Consider the following 17,222-nt stretch of genomic DNA (forward strand, 5'->3'; position numbering starts at 1 on the left):
GATGAACGGAACAGACTGCTCGTGAAATTAACGGACAAGTGACTGAGCACTCCACAGACACGTGTTCCATTAACGTAGTTCTCGGGGATATTCAGCGTGACACAGTGTGACAAGGCTGACCCTTTGAATTACAGGCACAACAGAAACAGGAAGTAAGAGTGAGAGAAAGTTGTGGTGAAAGAGTACAGCAGGGTTCGCCACCATCCCCTGCCGGAGCCTTGTGGAGCTTTAGGTGTTTTCGCTCAATAATCACTCACAACACCCGGTCTGGGAATCGAAACCGCGATCCTATGACTGCGAGTCCGCTGCCCTAACCATTGGGTCATTGCGCCTCCACAGGCACATACATACACTTATGCGGACACACAGACAAGGGCACATATATAAAGACAAACGCACTCACTCACAAACACATATAAACAGACACACACACACACATATACACATGCAAAAATTATCACTCACGTGTATATGTAAGTGTGCATATTTGTCAGTGTGTGTATACTTTTGTGTGAGCGGGAGTTGTATTCAGTTAAAATATTTTCTCACGTTTTGTCTTTATTTTCAAATAGTATTTCAATGGGAGCTTAGGTTTCAGGTTTCAAAGCATTAGATGCTGACGAAATCAAAGGCTATGAAATTACAATTTCAACCAGGTGTGTTTCATCTAACATCCCACAGAAGTCACTCAGAAGAGGGAAAGAGTTGACCTGGTTACATTTTTTCACTGCTGATTCGTATCCTGAATACATCGAAGATGATCGAATCTAGTTTGTTAATGTTCTTGAATTCTTTGAAAACTTAGAAAAGGAAACTTTTTTCGAGCTCAAATATAATTTAAACTGTGTTAAATTGAATAAATAACATCAGCAATAAAATTTGCAGAGAAAATGTACGAGTAGTGCGATGTTCTTATTTCATTTAAAATTCTTTACTAGTTTCACATATTTAATATGATATAAATTACACGCACACTTATACATGGTCTCACTCGCCATCCCTCTTCTCTCCCCGTCTCTCTCTTTCTCTCCCACTTTATCTCAATATCGAAAATATATGTAAAGACTTTATCTATCTATCTATCTATCTATCTATCTCTTCTCACGGACGTGCTGTCACATCGGCTGCGAAGGTAAACGTTTATTTGACCATTTACTGTCCACATTTTGTTGGAATTTTTAAATAATTTTGTTGCGAAGCACCTAGGCTTCATTTGTGTGTATTTTCAAGGGCAGGAATTGGCCCCCAGGGGCAGTTTCGGCCCTAGCAAAATACAAAAATTTCCTTCTTGACATTTGAAAAATGTCGAGAAACATAATTTTGGAACGCTTGTCTTGTTCTTTTGACAAGCATTTCCAGAAGAGAAAAAAAGAACAGAATAGCGCGTGCTCATGCAGTGACAGGAACGCAGTTGCTGTAAACGTCACAAAGACTGTGAGTACAGCTACTAACAGCCCTCTCACCACCACCACCAACAACAACAACAAAAACAAAACTGTAACCAAGGTTACAAAACCATGCGTAAACACCGTCACAAATGTCTCTGACGTAAGCACCATTGCTGCTGACGCCATCATCACCACCACCACCAACAACAACAACAACAGCAACAACAAGGACGTAAAGTTATCGACCGTCAGCAATGACACCATCACCTGTTCAACAAACTCTGCTGCCACTACCACCACCTTTGAACCAGGCAGTACATACACCAACATAAACAAAAATATCCAGAACATGTCCGCCAGCACAACAAAAACAAATTTCGCAAATGCTCTAAAGGAAAAAAGAACAATAGTGACATTCACACAAAAACAAATAAGACACAAAATCCCTTCTTACGAAAGAAGGAGATGATGTCAGAATAAACATACCAAAAGATATTATAGAAATGAAAAATAAAAAGTGCATCATTTATAAACTGGTAAACACAAAAACCAGACGTGTAGAAAATGTTAGCACAGATAAAATTGAAGTTTGTCTTAGAAAAATTTGGCCTTATCAGAATCATGTCACCTGGGGAAGAAAATTTGGAACGGTGCAAGTGAGATTTCTGGATGAAAATTTAGCTAAACAATTTTCGACACTCTCTCTCCGCATAGATGACTTGGTAATGATACCGAGTTATCTAGGACAGATAGTGACGAAAGTTATGATAAAAAATGTGCCATCGGAGGTGGACACCCAATGGCTGATATCGGCCGTGTGCCTGGAAATGGAGGAGGCAAATATTTTGGAGATTACGGTCGGAGAGGAAAAGAACTGGGGAGGGAAAAATCTGGAAATCCTTCTCCACATCACGGAGGAGGCTTCACAGAAAATTCCTCCAAACATTAGATTGGCAGAGGACCACAAGCTGTATGTGGTGGTAGAGGGCAGGCGACCTCGCTGTTACCTATGCAACAGCGAAGCACATCTGAAAAAGGACTGCCCTCTGGCCGCTAAACAAAAACAACAACAACAGCAACAACAACAACAGAAGCAACTACCAAATACCCCCAACAGAAAAACCTTACTACCAACACCACCAGCAACACAAAAACAACAACATAAATATCAGCAATAACCACAACAGAAAAGACAACAGAAACTGCAAAAACAGAAGAAAAAAAAAGAAAATTCCAAGACTGCCTCTCCCTCCCCCATATCACATACACCACACACAAATAACAAGCAGCTAACATCAATAAAAACAGCAACACAAACATTCACAGAAACACACACAGACGCACAAAATTTGCCGTTACCTCTTTCTGACTCCTCAGATCTCCCATCATCCGATGAAGAGAGTGGGGAGGAGTGGAAAATAGCTACGAAAGGAAAGAGGAAGCGCAGTAAGAAGAAAACAAAACAAAATGCAAACACAAACAAAGCAGGGAGATTCACATCTCCCGAAAATACTACTAACACCAATAGTAATATAAAAAAAAACAATGCTAACAGCAATAGACAGTACAAACACAGAGTTGATGAATTACATCAACTCTAAAACAAACATCACAAATAACGATATCAAAACCAACAACCACCCACGTACAACACCGCCAAAACACATTAAAATTATTCATGTAACACCAGCATTACACAACACAATAAAATCCCTCTACCCCAACTCGGTAGGGGGATTCCAGAAATATTTGTGCAAGAAATTGTACAATAGCCTCCTTGGTGAAAAATCCAAGGAGGAAACAAAACTTTCTAACGGTAAGTAACTTTTTGTTTTTTTGTTTTGTGCTTTAAAGCACACGTATAAATAGAATCATGGTGAAGATTGGTTGTGTGAATGTGCGTGGCATAGGGTCCCCTTGGAAACAAGGGTACCTCTTAAATGACATCAAGTCACACAATTTGGATATCATAGCCATTAGTGAGACCAGACTCCATGAACCGCGGGCCCTAAAGTCCATGTTTGGCGGACAGTTTAACATTTATTTTTCTCCCTGTCTGCCGAGGATGGGCGGTAGTGGCACGGCGGTTCTTTTTCGCAAAAGTCTGGATCTCCAAGTAAAGACGATATTTACGGACCCGGAGGGTAGACTGGTTGTCCTAGATGTGGACGGCAGCGATGGAGGCGCTTTTCGGTTGCTGGCAGTTTATGTGCCTCCTTTAACAGGTCGGTCAGACTTCTTTCGACGTCTAGAAGTATTCCTGGGAACGTCTCGTCCCTTACTTTTAGTGGGGGATTGGAATGCTACCTTGGACACGCATCTAGACTACGTGGGGAGTGACAAAACTAGAAGGGGATGCAAAGGCCTCATAGACCTGCTCAGACGCTTCCAGTTGTCTGACAGGTACCGACTCGACCACCCAAATGTGCCAACGTGGACTTGGAGCAACCACATTGGGTCGTCGAGATCGTATCTAGATAGGATAGTGTGTAGGACAAGAGATAGAGATAGTTTAGGATGTCCACAGTTCCACATAGTCAACTACACGGATCACAAACTTGTGACGTGTACGCTAGACTTAGATAATGCACATAGGCAGGGTCCCGGTTACTGGAAACTAAACGCGTCTTTCCCGTCGAGACAGGTTTTCAGAGACCGGATTAGCACGTTAGTAAAGAGGGCTTTGACGGGAGCCATCGTCAACAACAAATGGTGGTTTGCCCTCAAGAGAGCAGTAAGGGCGGAAGCAATAAGGTATAGCAGGGCACTAGCTGTAGAGAGGAACTGAGTAGAGGGGGAGCTAGTGATAAAGTTAGAAGAGGCATTGCGTAGTGGCATTGCATCTGACGTTTTAGCGGCGAGGTTGGCCCTCGACCAACACTTCAATGCTAAACACGAAGGGTGTGCTGTCAGGGCAAGGATGCGTGCTCTGAGGAATGAAGGTGTTGGAGCCGCACGAGAGGCCCGGGTGGCGGAGGCGCAGCGGGGTAAAAGAGCCACCATCCGCTCTCTGGTAGACGAACAGGGGCGCGAATTGCTCGAGCCGAGCAAGATGTGCGAGGCGTTTCAGCGGCATTTTGCCCGACTGTTCGGGAGGAGTGGCGAGCGAGAAGGCAGGGTGGACTTTAGTGCCTACCTGCACAGCTTGCCACGACTCTCGGCAAGAGAGGCGGAGTGCTGCGAAGGGATCATCACGGCGGAGGAGGTGAGGGACGCGATGGCGGGTTGCTCGACGGACAAATCTCCGGGTTTGGATGGTCTGCCCTACGAGCTTTACAACTGTATGCCAGACTTGTTTGGAGAAGTCTTGGCGGCCGTGTACTGCAACTGGCAGCAGAACGGGAGCATTCAAGGTTTTGTGAGCCGAGGAGCGGTAACGCTGCTGAAGAAAGATCCAAACAAGGGGGACGCCATAGATAACTTTAGGCCCATCACTCTGCTCAATGCAGACATGAAAATTTTGGGCAAGGTGTTAGCCAAGCGGTTGGCGCTTGTCATCGAGAAACTGGTCGGCACGGAGCAGACGTGCGCCGTGCCGGGCCGGAGCATCCATGACAACCTCCATCTGATGGGCTACATCATAGAGAGGGTAGTTAAGGAACCTGGCATGGGTGGGGCCCTGATCAATTTGGATCAATCCAAAGCTTTCGATAGGGTAGACCATCGATACTTGGAGGCCGTCCTCGAAGCGGCCGGCTTCGGTCCCGTTTTCCGCGGCTGGATGGCTGCCTTGTACACAGGCATCCGTTCGGTTGTTCGCGTCAATGGACGTCTATCGGGACCCTTCGACATTGCACGTTCGGTTCGTCAGGGATGCTCCCTGTCGCCGCTCCTGTACGTATTCACTCTCGAGCCACTACTGCGGAAGCTGGCGACGCTGAGGGGCATCCCGCGAGAACTGGGGTGCGGGACGAGCGTGTCGGCATACGCGGACGACGTCACCGTCATAGCGTCTAGCCACGAGCACATCGAGCTTGTCGGCGAGACGCTGAAAGACTACGAAGCGGTGACGGGAGCGAAAATCAACCGGGATAAGTCGGTGGGTTTGCTGCTCGTCACCTGGAGAAGCAAGGCCATACCGTCCGGCAGCGCCTCAATAGTGGGACTCTGGACGGACGGTCCGGTCAAGTTGCTCGGAGTCTGGTTCGGTCAGGACCTGCAAACGGAGAAGAACTGGGACGAGATAACGAGTAGGGTGGCCACTCTCTGCCGGCAATGGTCCGAGAGAAAGCTGTCCCTAAAAGGTCGGGCGGAGGTGGCGAACGCGTACATCGCGTCCGTCATCGAATACCGCCTGACCGTCGTGCCTTGTCCCGATCGCGCCATCACCGAAATGGAGCGCATCCTCTTCCGCTTTTTGTGGAAAGGAAGCGTTCCGATGGTGAGGCGATCCGTTTGTTGCCAACACCCGCTGAAAGGAGGGCTGGGCATGCCGCGGTTGATGATGCGCAGACATGCGCTGAGACTGCGACATCTCCGGCTCTACGTAGACGACGGTGAGCAGGTGTGGTCGCCGTTTGAGCGACGCGCTTTCCCGCAGCTCGTCTCCATGACCGAGCTGCAGTCGTGGATCAAAAAGAGGCCGAGGAATGGCGAATGGCACCGTGAGTGTCGCGTTGCTCTGCAACGACTTTGCCGTCCCGGGTCGACCTTGAGCGGCTGCATCACAACGAAGTCATTCTATAGGGGATTAGTGGAGGGCAGGTACGACGACGATCTCGGGGCGAACCTGGGCGTCGACGAGGAATACCTGACCCGCCTGTTCAGGACGACTTTCGGGCCGGGACCTATGGACAACTTCCAGAGATCCCTGGCCTGGCAGTGTTACCGAGAGGCGCTACCCGTTCGGGATAAGCTCTATAGACACGGCTCGCGAAATGTGGGGCCGACCTGCCCGAGATGCGGTCAGAGCGATGAAACTGTTCTGCACGCACTCGTGCAGTGTCCAACCATTTCGGAGCTGTGGGCTTATGTCGAACGACTGCTGTCGCGTGTGGGACGAGTCGGTTTATCAGCCGAGTCTATCGTCAATATCGTCACGCCTCCTTCCTTTAAACGGGAAGGAAGAGCTGTATTTATCGTACTTGTGGCTATGGCCAAAGAATGCATCTGGTGGACGCGTCTGAAAGGATTAGAGACAAATACTTTCCTCTCTGGTCAATCTCTCATCAACTTTTTCAAGTATCACTTGAAAAGGAAGGTGAGAGTAGAGAGGCAAGTGTTGTCTAGCAAATGTTTCGAAAAAAGATGGATACATGTAGCAAGAATGGCACGTATAAATGACGAAGCCACCTTGACCATGATTCTATAAAACGTTTTAAAATTTTGTAAACAGAGTTACTTACGTTTCTTGCTTAAATAAAAGAAATTTTATTTAACAAACTGTGACGCTAAAGACCGAGGTTACCGTGGTCTTTTTGTAGGTTTTTCTTTCCACGGATAACCTCCCCATTTATTGGGAATTTTTTGTATTATTTCGTATTTTTTGTAAATACCCCAAACGTTTTGCGATGTTTTTTTTTCATCGTTGTCCCCACTTTTGTTTTTTTTTCTTTGTTTTCGACCCCCTCGAAAAGAAAAACTCTACATTTGTATATTGTCCCCTCTGTGTTGAGCCCTCTGTGGCTAATAAAGAAACCTATCTATCTATCTATCTATCTATCTATATATATATACATATTGTTGACGTCTTAAAAATTAATAAACTTCCCAAAGATAGTGAAATAATTATCTTTTAATTTGAAGGGTAATGGAAGCACATATAGTTATACATAAAAGCGTCTATATATTAGGTTGCACAACCCTTTACAATATGAAAACTTCCACAGGCAGCCTTCGATTTTTCCTATCGAAAAGGATTTTCCAACTCAAATTTGACATGCTATTATTGGTAGTTTTATCTGTTTCGAAATACACACTTACGCACGCGCGCGCGCCCATTAACACACACATGTAACATAGCAACGCAGATGTACACACACACACGCACACGCATATATATATATATATATATATATATATATATATATATATATATAGAAAGAAAGAAAGAGAGAGAGAGCTGGGCTTAAGCCCGTTAATCTGTTAATCATTAATTAGCGAAGTTAAACTTTTCGTTAACGATTTAACTTTTAAGCTAAATTTGAACTGCTGATGATGTTAACAATTCTAAAGTCTACAAGTTAACAGCATCAAAGGATTATCCGAAAAGGAATTCCGATACCAGCTACCAGGCCAGGACAGGTCCTGCTGCTCACCAGGCTGAGGAATACAAACTGTCAAGGTATCGGTCACTTTCCAACAAGTTTGTGGCCGATCTTATGGCAGATCTCCGGCGTACTTGGTCCCCGGACCATATCTCTGCTCACCGCTATTGAGGCGAAGATGGCTGTACGTAAGTGCGAGCCCCATGAGTGAGAGTGGCTGTTACACCACATCTCCCTCACTATCCTGCGGGTCAACGCCTTTTCCATTTTGTCTGCCGAGACCATGAGTGACTTTTCTTAATAAAGATACATAAGCAAGAAAAAATGTAAGAACGAAATACAACTGTATAAATAGAGAAGTTTGAACATTGTAGAAGACTTGTTCTAAAAGTTGGTTTTATTAATAAAACTCTAAATTGACTTTGGTAATTATGAAAAATATGAAGAATCTTTTTCATTTTCTAAAAGTTTTATTATGCGATGTGATTACAAAGATGGCTTCTTAAACAAAACTTAGCCCAATTGTTCCTGTCAATAGCATGCTGGTAAGGTCAATGTATTGATTAAATTTCATGTAAATTTGTTTTCCTATCAGTTCTTCAACTACAACTTGCGTGTTACTAATACATAGTTTGCTACACTTTATAAAGGCTTGACACAGGTGGATGATAAAAATTTAAGGCATGACAGATCCTTAGTCAAAGGATTGAATAAGTGAAGAGTAGAATCAAACTAGAATGTTCCTTCACGTCTACTAAACTAGTATGTATTACTCTAATCAAAGAAACCATCAAGGTTGCATTACTGTATGCAAATCGGTCTAGCCAAATTAATGATGGATTTTTAAGCAACGTCGCTTTGGGCATTTAAAGAGGTACAGAGTCACTGATAGAATACTAACATTAGATTGAATCTAGTCAAATTAGATTGCTTTTCTGTCCGCTAACATTTTTCATGCGAAAGCAATTTATTCACAGCTTTGTGTTTCGTAAAGTAGTGGTTAAAATCTATGTAGTATTTAACAGCATTGAAACAAAACACTACTAATGCACCAGTACTACGTACAGACACATACGTATGTGTGAGTATGCTTGTCTGTATGTGTGTGTGTATGTGTGTATATCTACGTTCCTGTAACTCTTTCTTGAAATACGGCAGGAATATGTTTACTTTCGTAGCATTGTACAGAATAATTCAATAAACGAATGGCTAAGAGCAATATAAATTAATATTATGCCAGGTAGTCTAATTGAATTAAAAACAACTTAAGGCAAATATTTTAAAAACAAACATAATTAACACCCGGTACACATATGTGTTGTCTTTCTTATGGCTACGTGTATATTAAATACACATTCAGAATCTTCTTCAGCTGGAGGACAAATAAAATATATTTGAAATGAACTAAGTTATAAATACCCGCAAGACGGACTACGTAAGATATCAAGTGTAAATATTAAGTTGAAATGTCAGTGAATTTAAATCACTTCTGTTTGTGCAGAGAAAATCTACAAGAAAGTACATCAACAAATTTAGGTTTCGCTTAGAGGTATAAAGTACAAATAATTCTCAAAATGTGTAAATAATGTATTTTCTTTGATTATATTTCATCAAAGGGACCGTCAAATAAATAACTAAAAGCAGTATCAATTAATATGAAATGCATACTGTATTTGAAGAATATATATATATATATATATATATATATATATATGCGCGCGTGTGTGCATGTATTTGTTTGTTTGTGTAATTGCGCTATATATTTGACCTCGTATAATAATGTACACTTGCTAGTGAGTGTGATTAACTAAAACAGTGTTAAGTTCTAATTGACAAGATTTCTTAATGGTCTATTCAACTCGTCTTTGTATAATCCTTTATTTAGTGAACCTGTAAAATACCACGTTGAAATCAATTTCCAGCTACGAAAATAATTTGTATGGGCATCAACGAAAAAGAAAAAAAAAATCCAACTCTCTCACTTAGAATTGTATGGGCATCACCTGTATATTGAGATAAACAGCATCAGTCAATCTATGTTACTCCAAGGTGAATGCCATTGATCTATATGCTGTTCCTCAAATACTTTGACCATCGGCCATAAATCGTTTTATAAGCCAGATTTTGTGGTGAATAGAGGTACAGTAAATTTTTGTAATCATTTGTTTCAATGTGCATTCGCGAAAATGATCTACCTCGATAGATACGTAATTAACCAAAAGCCTTGTGTACAAAGTAAAAATATATTAAATTGAATGATGATTTCTACATTTCCACATGTATTTTGTATGATTATACTACCGTATATTAGATTATATTCATTAGGATGAATGTTAATTATGCATTGAACATTGTAGGATATATGCGCTATTGTGTGAATGTGCCAATTTACGTGTGTGTGTATATATATATATATATATATATATGTATATATATATATATATATATATATATATATATATATATATATATAAATACGCATATATATATATATATATATATATATATATATATATATATATATATATATATATATAAATACGCATATATATATATATATATATATATATATATATATATATATATATATAAATACGCATATATATATATATATATATATATATATATATATATATATATATAAATACGCATATATATATATATATATATATATATATATATATATATGTGTGTGTGTGTGTGTGTGTGTCTGTGTGTGTTTATACGCACATATTTATATGTATTCTACTCACGTATTCCTATATTCGTAAATGCACGCACATATACAACGTATTTTTATATAATTCCATTGCTGATTAAATTTTTCAAGCGGACCAATAATTCGTTGCATGTGCGGTCATAGTGAACATGACTGGAGTTTTTATGCACTCTGACTTTAAACATCTGAAGCTTTTCAAACATGTGCGTTTTGAGTCCTTGGAAATTTTCTCCAAATTCTAATAGTTTAGTCCAGAATGTGGATTTTGTCATCGTGGTTTTGATGTTTTGCTCAGATGTGAATGCCTTAGCACATGGAGAACAGCATCCTTCATGCCACATAGTTATTATTGATCTGAGATTTTTATGAACTATGACTTGTATTTATTTTGTCGCTAACTGTTACTATAGCAACCGGGCTCTCATGTGTTAATCTGTTGACAGTGGGGATGTTTCGTTGCATTTACTCCATCAACTGCCTTAATCCTAACAGTCGTTTTATGGATTACAATGATTTTCTGTTTATTTTCCTTCTTTGTGATTCATTATTGCTGCTGATACATACACACACTCCAGAAAGCTTCGAATTTAGGCGTTATAAACAATAGCCATTCTTTCTTTGTCAAATTTGATGTCGTTTTTCATAATTCTTAGTACTGTTCCGTATAGGGAAGACATGTTCTAGCCACAACGACTCACTGGGTTCGATTACACTTCTTTTCGGAGGCTGATTTTAACAGCATGCGATTCTCAATGCACTATGCTTGATTTGGTTTTACTTTTCTTGATAGAAATATTGCTATGCATTTTCATGAACCGAATATAAATTTACTATTATTTACCCCAAATTTCGCCCTGGCAAAAGCTTTGCTTCAGCTACTATCCCTCGCATTCCTTTATAGTCCCGAACTTAATGGTACACAAAAAGAGATGTATATTTATATATACAACTTATGGTTGCATATTTTGGACAAGTAATATTGTTTGTTGTTGTTTTGTTGTTGGCACTCCGTCGCCTACGACGTCGAGGGTTCCAGTTGATCCAATCAACGGAACAGCCTGCTCCTGAAATGAACGTGCAAGTGGCTGAGTACTCCACAGACATGTGTACCCTTAATGTAGTTCTCGGGGATTTTCAGCGTGACACAGTGTGACAAGTGTGACCCTTTGAATTATAGGCATAACAGAAACAGGAAGTAAGAGTGAGAGAAAGTTGTGGCGAAAGAGTACAGCAGGGTTCGCCACCATCTCCTGCCGGAACCTCGTGGGGCTTTTAGGTGTTTTCGCTCAATAAACCCTCACAACGCCCGGTCTGGGAATCGAAACCGCGATCCTATGACCGCGAGTCCGCTGCCTTAACCACTGGGCCATTGCGCCTCCACACAAGTAATATATGAAGATGAAAAAAAAAAGTAAAATTTGGAACTTTTGTAAAACCAATAGATTTATGGATGACAGCTCAGCGGTTTGACCTGAAAGGGAAGCTTAAAATTAGTTTAAAGTAATCTTGAAAGAATCATAGAAGGTTCGCAAATGATTTCTTTTATTGGAATTATCTGAAGGCTTCGTTTTCTTTTCTCTAAAATCTTTTAAAATTACACCTGATGTGGAACACTGAAAAACATTAATTCCTGGCCTAATTTAAAGCAAATGTTTCTGCTGCGATGTGATTCGTTCGAATGCAGATTTAACTTTTAAAGATATGTTAATTTTTAGCAATTCCCTTTGAAAAACTTCACTATTTTATCAAAATTCTTCTGTATCCGAAAGAACTCAGTTTTTTTCTCTGATGATTTAAACGCAGAATACATAAGAACAAAACAGCTGCAAAAGATATCCTTCGTCCTTGTTAGCTTATTGCATTATTTATCACGACCAAATTATGAAAACCAAAATGGATCGAGTCAGGTTTTGAACTCTGAGCGCTAGCATGATAGGCTTAAATAATTTGCGAATTCGGTGCTGTAAATAGGTTGTAGAATGTCACACACATACGCACACACACGCGTACACACCCACAAACCCACACACAAACACACACACCTACACACATACACACGCATTATGTTATGCATCTTCAACTCTGAATATGGGTGCATTTGCACTTATATATACAGTTACCCAGCACAATATATAACATTTGATGTAGATTCTGTCACACTTACATAAGTTATACATACTAATATTCATTTACCGCTCTCCCCCTACCTCTCGCTCTCTCTCGCTCTGTCTCTCCCTGTCTATCTATCATGTCGTATTTTTGTATGTAGTGGCGTGCGTATGCGCATTTGCACGGAGAAAGGCAATTCGTATAGAAGTATAAACGTATATTGAGAACAATAAATGAGTGTACACAGAAACCTTTATATAATAATACAACACACAATTGTAGAAATATAAATAAAGATTAAAGATTAAAGACTCATCAAAGCGTCTCTCAAAGTAAATCCGTTGACGTCAGATCGCATATTCGGTTTGACATTAATGACACAAACTACGCCTTTATTTTATATCTGTTTCATCCTGACGAGTAGTGTTGCCATGGCTATTGAATCAACACTGTAGATTCTTCTGATCTTAGTTTCCGCAGAGAATATAGGAAAGCTAGCTTGATACTAAACATTCATCCTTCATGTCAAAACTAATATTTAGTTAGGGTAGGAATCGCTCTATATATATGATATAGAGAAATAAGAACGTTGAGAGACATCAAATATATATTTATGATAAATAACGTTCATTTCAAAAACAATAGCAACAATAAAAATGCTGTATTAGACAGAGCCATACTCTTCTACCATGCATAATTTCAAAGTTGTAGCAACGCAATCACTGATCTTTTCTTTACTTTCCTTATTTTTTTTCTCTTCTTTTACTCATTATTTTCGTATTGTGAAGAAATGATATTTCGAAAGAGAAAGATTAAATCCGGATATCGTAGAGATGATTAAGTTTGATGTTATTATTATCATTATTTATAATCAGTGTTAAAGCGATGAGCTGGCAGAATCGTCAGCATGTCGAACAAAATGTTTAGTGGTGTTTCGTCCGCCTTTACCTTCTGATTTCAAATTAAGCCAAGGTCGACGTTGTCTTATATCCTCTAATCGGGGTCGAGAAAATAAATACCTGTTGAGTACTGGAGTCAATGTTATTTATGATAATAATTATTTATAATAAGGGTTAAGGCATGTAGCAGGGAGTATCGTTAGCATTCCGGAGAAAATGGTCAGCAGTATTTTATCCGACTCTTTACATTTTGAGATCAAATGTTTCTGAGTGCCGAAGTCGACTCAGCTTTTCATCCTTTTGAGGTTGATGAAATAAGTACCAGTTGTTCACTGAGGCCGATGAGATCAATATAAATTTCAGGCCTTGTTCTTGTTGTTGAACAGATTATTTTTTAATTTGGATTAATTTACTGTTCGCAGGGCTCCGACAATTATTGGTACTACTGCTACCCTTTTCATCGACCACAACTGCTTAACTTCCCAAGCAAACCTGTCATATCTCCCAGCTTTTCTTTTTCCTTATCGCATAACTTGTTGTCAGCTGGGCATGCTATATCTATGATCCAGCATCGTTTGTTGTTATTATTATCATTATTATTTAGGCGGCGTGCAGGTAGAACCAACATCACGCCGGCCGAAATGCCAAGCGGTGTTTCGGGCGTCACTACGTCTACGTTCTGAGTTCAAATTCCGCCGAGGTCGATTTTGCTTTTCATCCTTTCGGCTTCAATAAATTAAGTGCCAGTTGAGTACTGGTGCCGATGTGATTGACTGTCTCCCTCCCCACAAAATGCAAGCCTTGTGCCTATAGTCGAAAGGATTATTATTATTATTATTATTATTATTATTATTATTATTATTATTATAGGGTTGATGATGATGTAGAAGAGGAGGACGAGGATTTCAATTCCTGCATCAAGTGCAATGGGTGAACAGATACTATTGCAAATAAGAAAATAGAGCATACATGTCTAATCGTTGTCAGCTTCAAATAAACCGACATAAAATATAAGTGAAAATGAAACGGAAGGGCTGGACTTAACTCTTGAAGTTTTGCAAAGAGTAAATAGAAAAAAGACTGTAAATGTCCAAGCGGATTTGACAATATGTTTAAGGTTACTTCTTACAAGATGATACAACTCAAAATCAAATACATTATCAAACTCCAAATACGTGTTAGGTATCAAAAATGCATATAACGAAGCGAAAGTAAAGAAAAAAAAGCAAACAAAATGAAAACACTTGAAGCATAACATAATGAGAAAACGATTATATGTAAAAGCATCGCAGAAAAAATTACCAAAGAATACTGACCAATGAAAATAGAATCAGAACAATAGAAATGCAATATACGATAATTTGAGAAATATAAAATAAAATACAAATTAAAATATGAAAAGAATTAAAGATTTACAATCATTACAAATATATCCGAACGGACCAAATGGACCGATGAAAATATTTATGACAATAAAATACGAAAACCTGGCTTAATTAAAAGGAGACCAACGTTAATATCACTGAGATGAAAAAATAATATACATAAAACACGTTATATTAGAAAGGAAACGAGTATTTCTTCAGTTTAATGCGTAGATCAATAGAAAAACCCTAGCAGACAATAATGGAAACAAATATATTGAAGAAGTTGACAATTAATTAAAAACATACACTCCTAAACGGACTGACAGAACGAAGGAAAGCAAATCCTACATACATATACACAAATATAACAAACAAAAGCAAAATCCGAGAGGAAAAAACGCCTAAAGCAAGCTATTCTCACTAAAACGGAAATAATCCGCCAGTATGAAAAGCTACAACGATTATTTGAACAAAGCAAACAGTTTAACTGCTATCCCCAAATATGTTTTCAATAACAAGGTAAAAATAAAACGGAAATCAATATATGACCAACTGCAGGAGATGTAGAAAAATACTGTGAAGAATATTTACAACTAAGGAATATCTATTGATGAATTTCTTGAAAATAGTGTGTACAGCACCTGAATAATCGTTGTCGACCATAATAACAACAAAATTTAAAGAACCAAGATACTACAGAAAACAAGCAACTGGAAAGCGTTAGAATAGGATAAACTCCGAAACGTTTGGTTAAAATATTTAACAGGTTTATATAAGACATTGAACACAGCGAACAAAACGTCTGGCTCCAGTATTATGGGAATAGTCTATCGCAATTTCTAACTTGTATAAAGTAACACACCATAAAATGAGCTATGTCTGACAACTTCCTGATTCTGAAATCCGTTAATATCATTGTGGAACAAATATACAGTTTCCAACAATATATAAGGCTGAAGAAATAAAGTGTTTTCAGCAATGCATGGATTGACTGCCAGACTAATTTTGGCCATACTTTCCACACGTAGGTCCCGGATACATTAACCATGAGGCGGTACAAATAACCGTTTTAAAGGAAACAGCAAACTATTCTAAAGATACATCGAAAATTGGAATTATGACAATTAAACACATATCCATTATATTAAACAAAACTGAACGCGGATTTAAGTGCTATAAGAATGTAATTAACCATATTTTGAACATGAACGATCATAAGTTATGCGCCAGAAATAATTTAACATGGCGGTAAGAAGTTAAGGTAAATCGCATCATTGGCTGATACGAACACGAAGCTTAACTGAAAAATTCTTCATTGCAGCAGAACATAAAAACCTTCCCATCACACACCACCTTACAATGAAGAACAATGCATTGAAAATTGTCAAGTCTCTATCAGTTGGGATAAGGCAATTTAGTACATGGTTTCTGGTGCTTCTCTCGAGCTAAGAGCGAATTCATTTGCACAAATCTCATGAATTGGTAACATAAATGTGAATATGTACTGTTACACTAAAAAACTTTCCTTGCTATGACGATCACACGAAGGGTTATGTAAATCCTCACGCATAGTGAGGTTAAAGTTAATTGACCAGATATTGTTATAAATGACGGTCAGATCTGGACTTCATATTCGAGCACTCAATCACCACCAACGATAAATTATCTCTAGAAGAACAGAAAAGAACTTATCGAAACGTAAAACATATACAAAAAAGATAATTCAGTGTGTTGAATGAATGGAGAAACAATTTCAGTAATAAGAGATGCCTTTGGAATGATTAAAACTTGCGGAGAAATATATATCCGAAAATAGTTTTTACAAATACGCACATCATACAGAAAAATATTTTATTAAACATTTCTCACAAATTACGCACAGATTTAACACAAAATACGTAGCTAGAAGAACAATTCTGAAAAATAATCTTAAGTATATTTTGAGCAATATATTCTGTAATTTTTGTGGTGTGATAATACAACTTACGTCAAATGTCTTCTTTTCAGAAAGAGGAATTTATTGTCCACTTGCAAAAGATTCGTCTTCGTGGTCGTCGGCCTCCTCCTCCTTCTCCTTCTTCTTGTTTTGCACAGCTTCTAACGCCGGTCATGTACTACAGTGTCAGCTGTTCACTACCAGTGAACTAAGGTAACACACCATCCGGAGTATTTGAACGGTTCCAAGCAGTGCTGTGTTCTGCAAGTGCTCCACTATTATTGCAGCCCCTGTATGTTCCATGTACTTTTCAAGATTTTTATTCACTGTTGCCAGGGCTCCGACAATTATTGGTACAACTACCACCTTCTTCATCGACCACAACAGCTTAACCTGCCAAGCTAACCTGTCATATCTATCGACTTGTCTTTCTTCCTTATCGTATACCTCGTTGTCAGCTGGGCATGCAATATCTCTGATCCAGCACCGTTTGCTTTCTTTCTCAGTTAACACTTTATTTGGTTTCCTATTCTCTATCTCGTGGACGCACTGAATCGCACAGGATCTTTCCATTATCATTTTCGAGGATGCCTTCAGG

Source organism: Octopus bimaculoides, chromosome 12 (assembly GCF_046866305.1).
Source record: "Octopus bimaculoides isolate indiv1 chromosome 12, ASM4686630v1, whole genome shotgun sequence".
Taxonomy (NCBI): domain Eukaryota; kingdom Metazoa; phylum Mollusca; class Cephalopoda; order Octopoda; family Octopodidae; genus Octopus; species Octopus bimaculoides.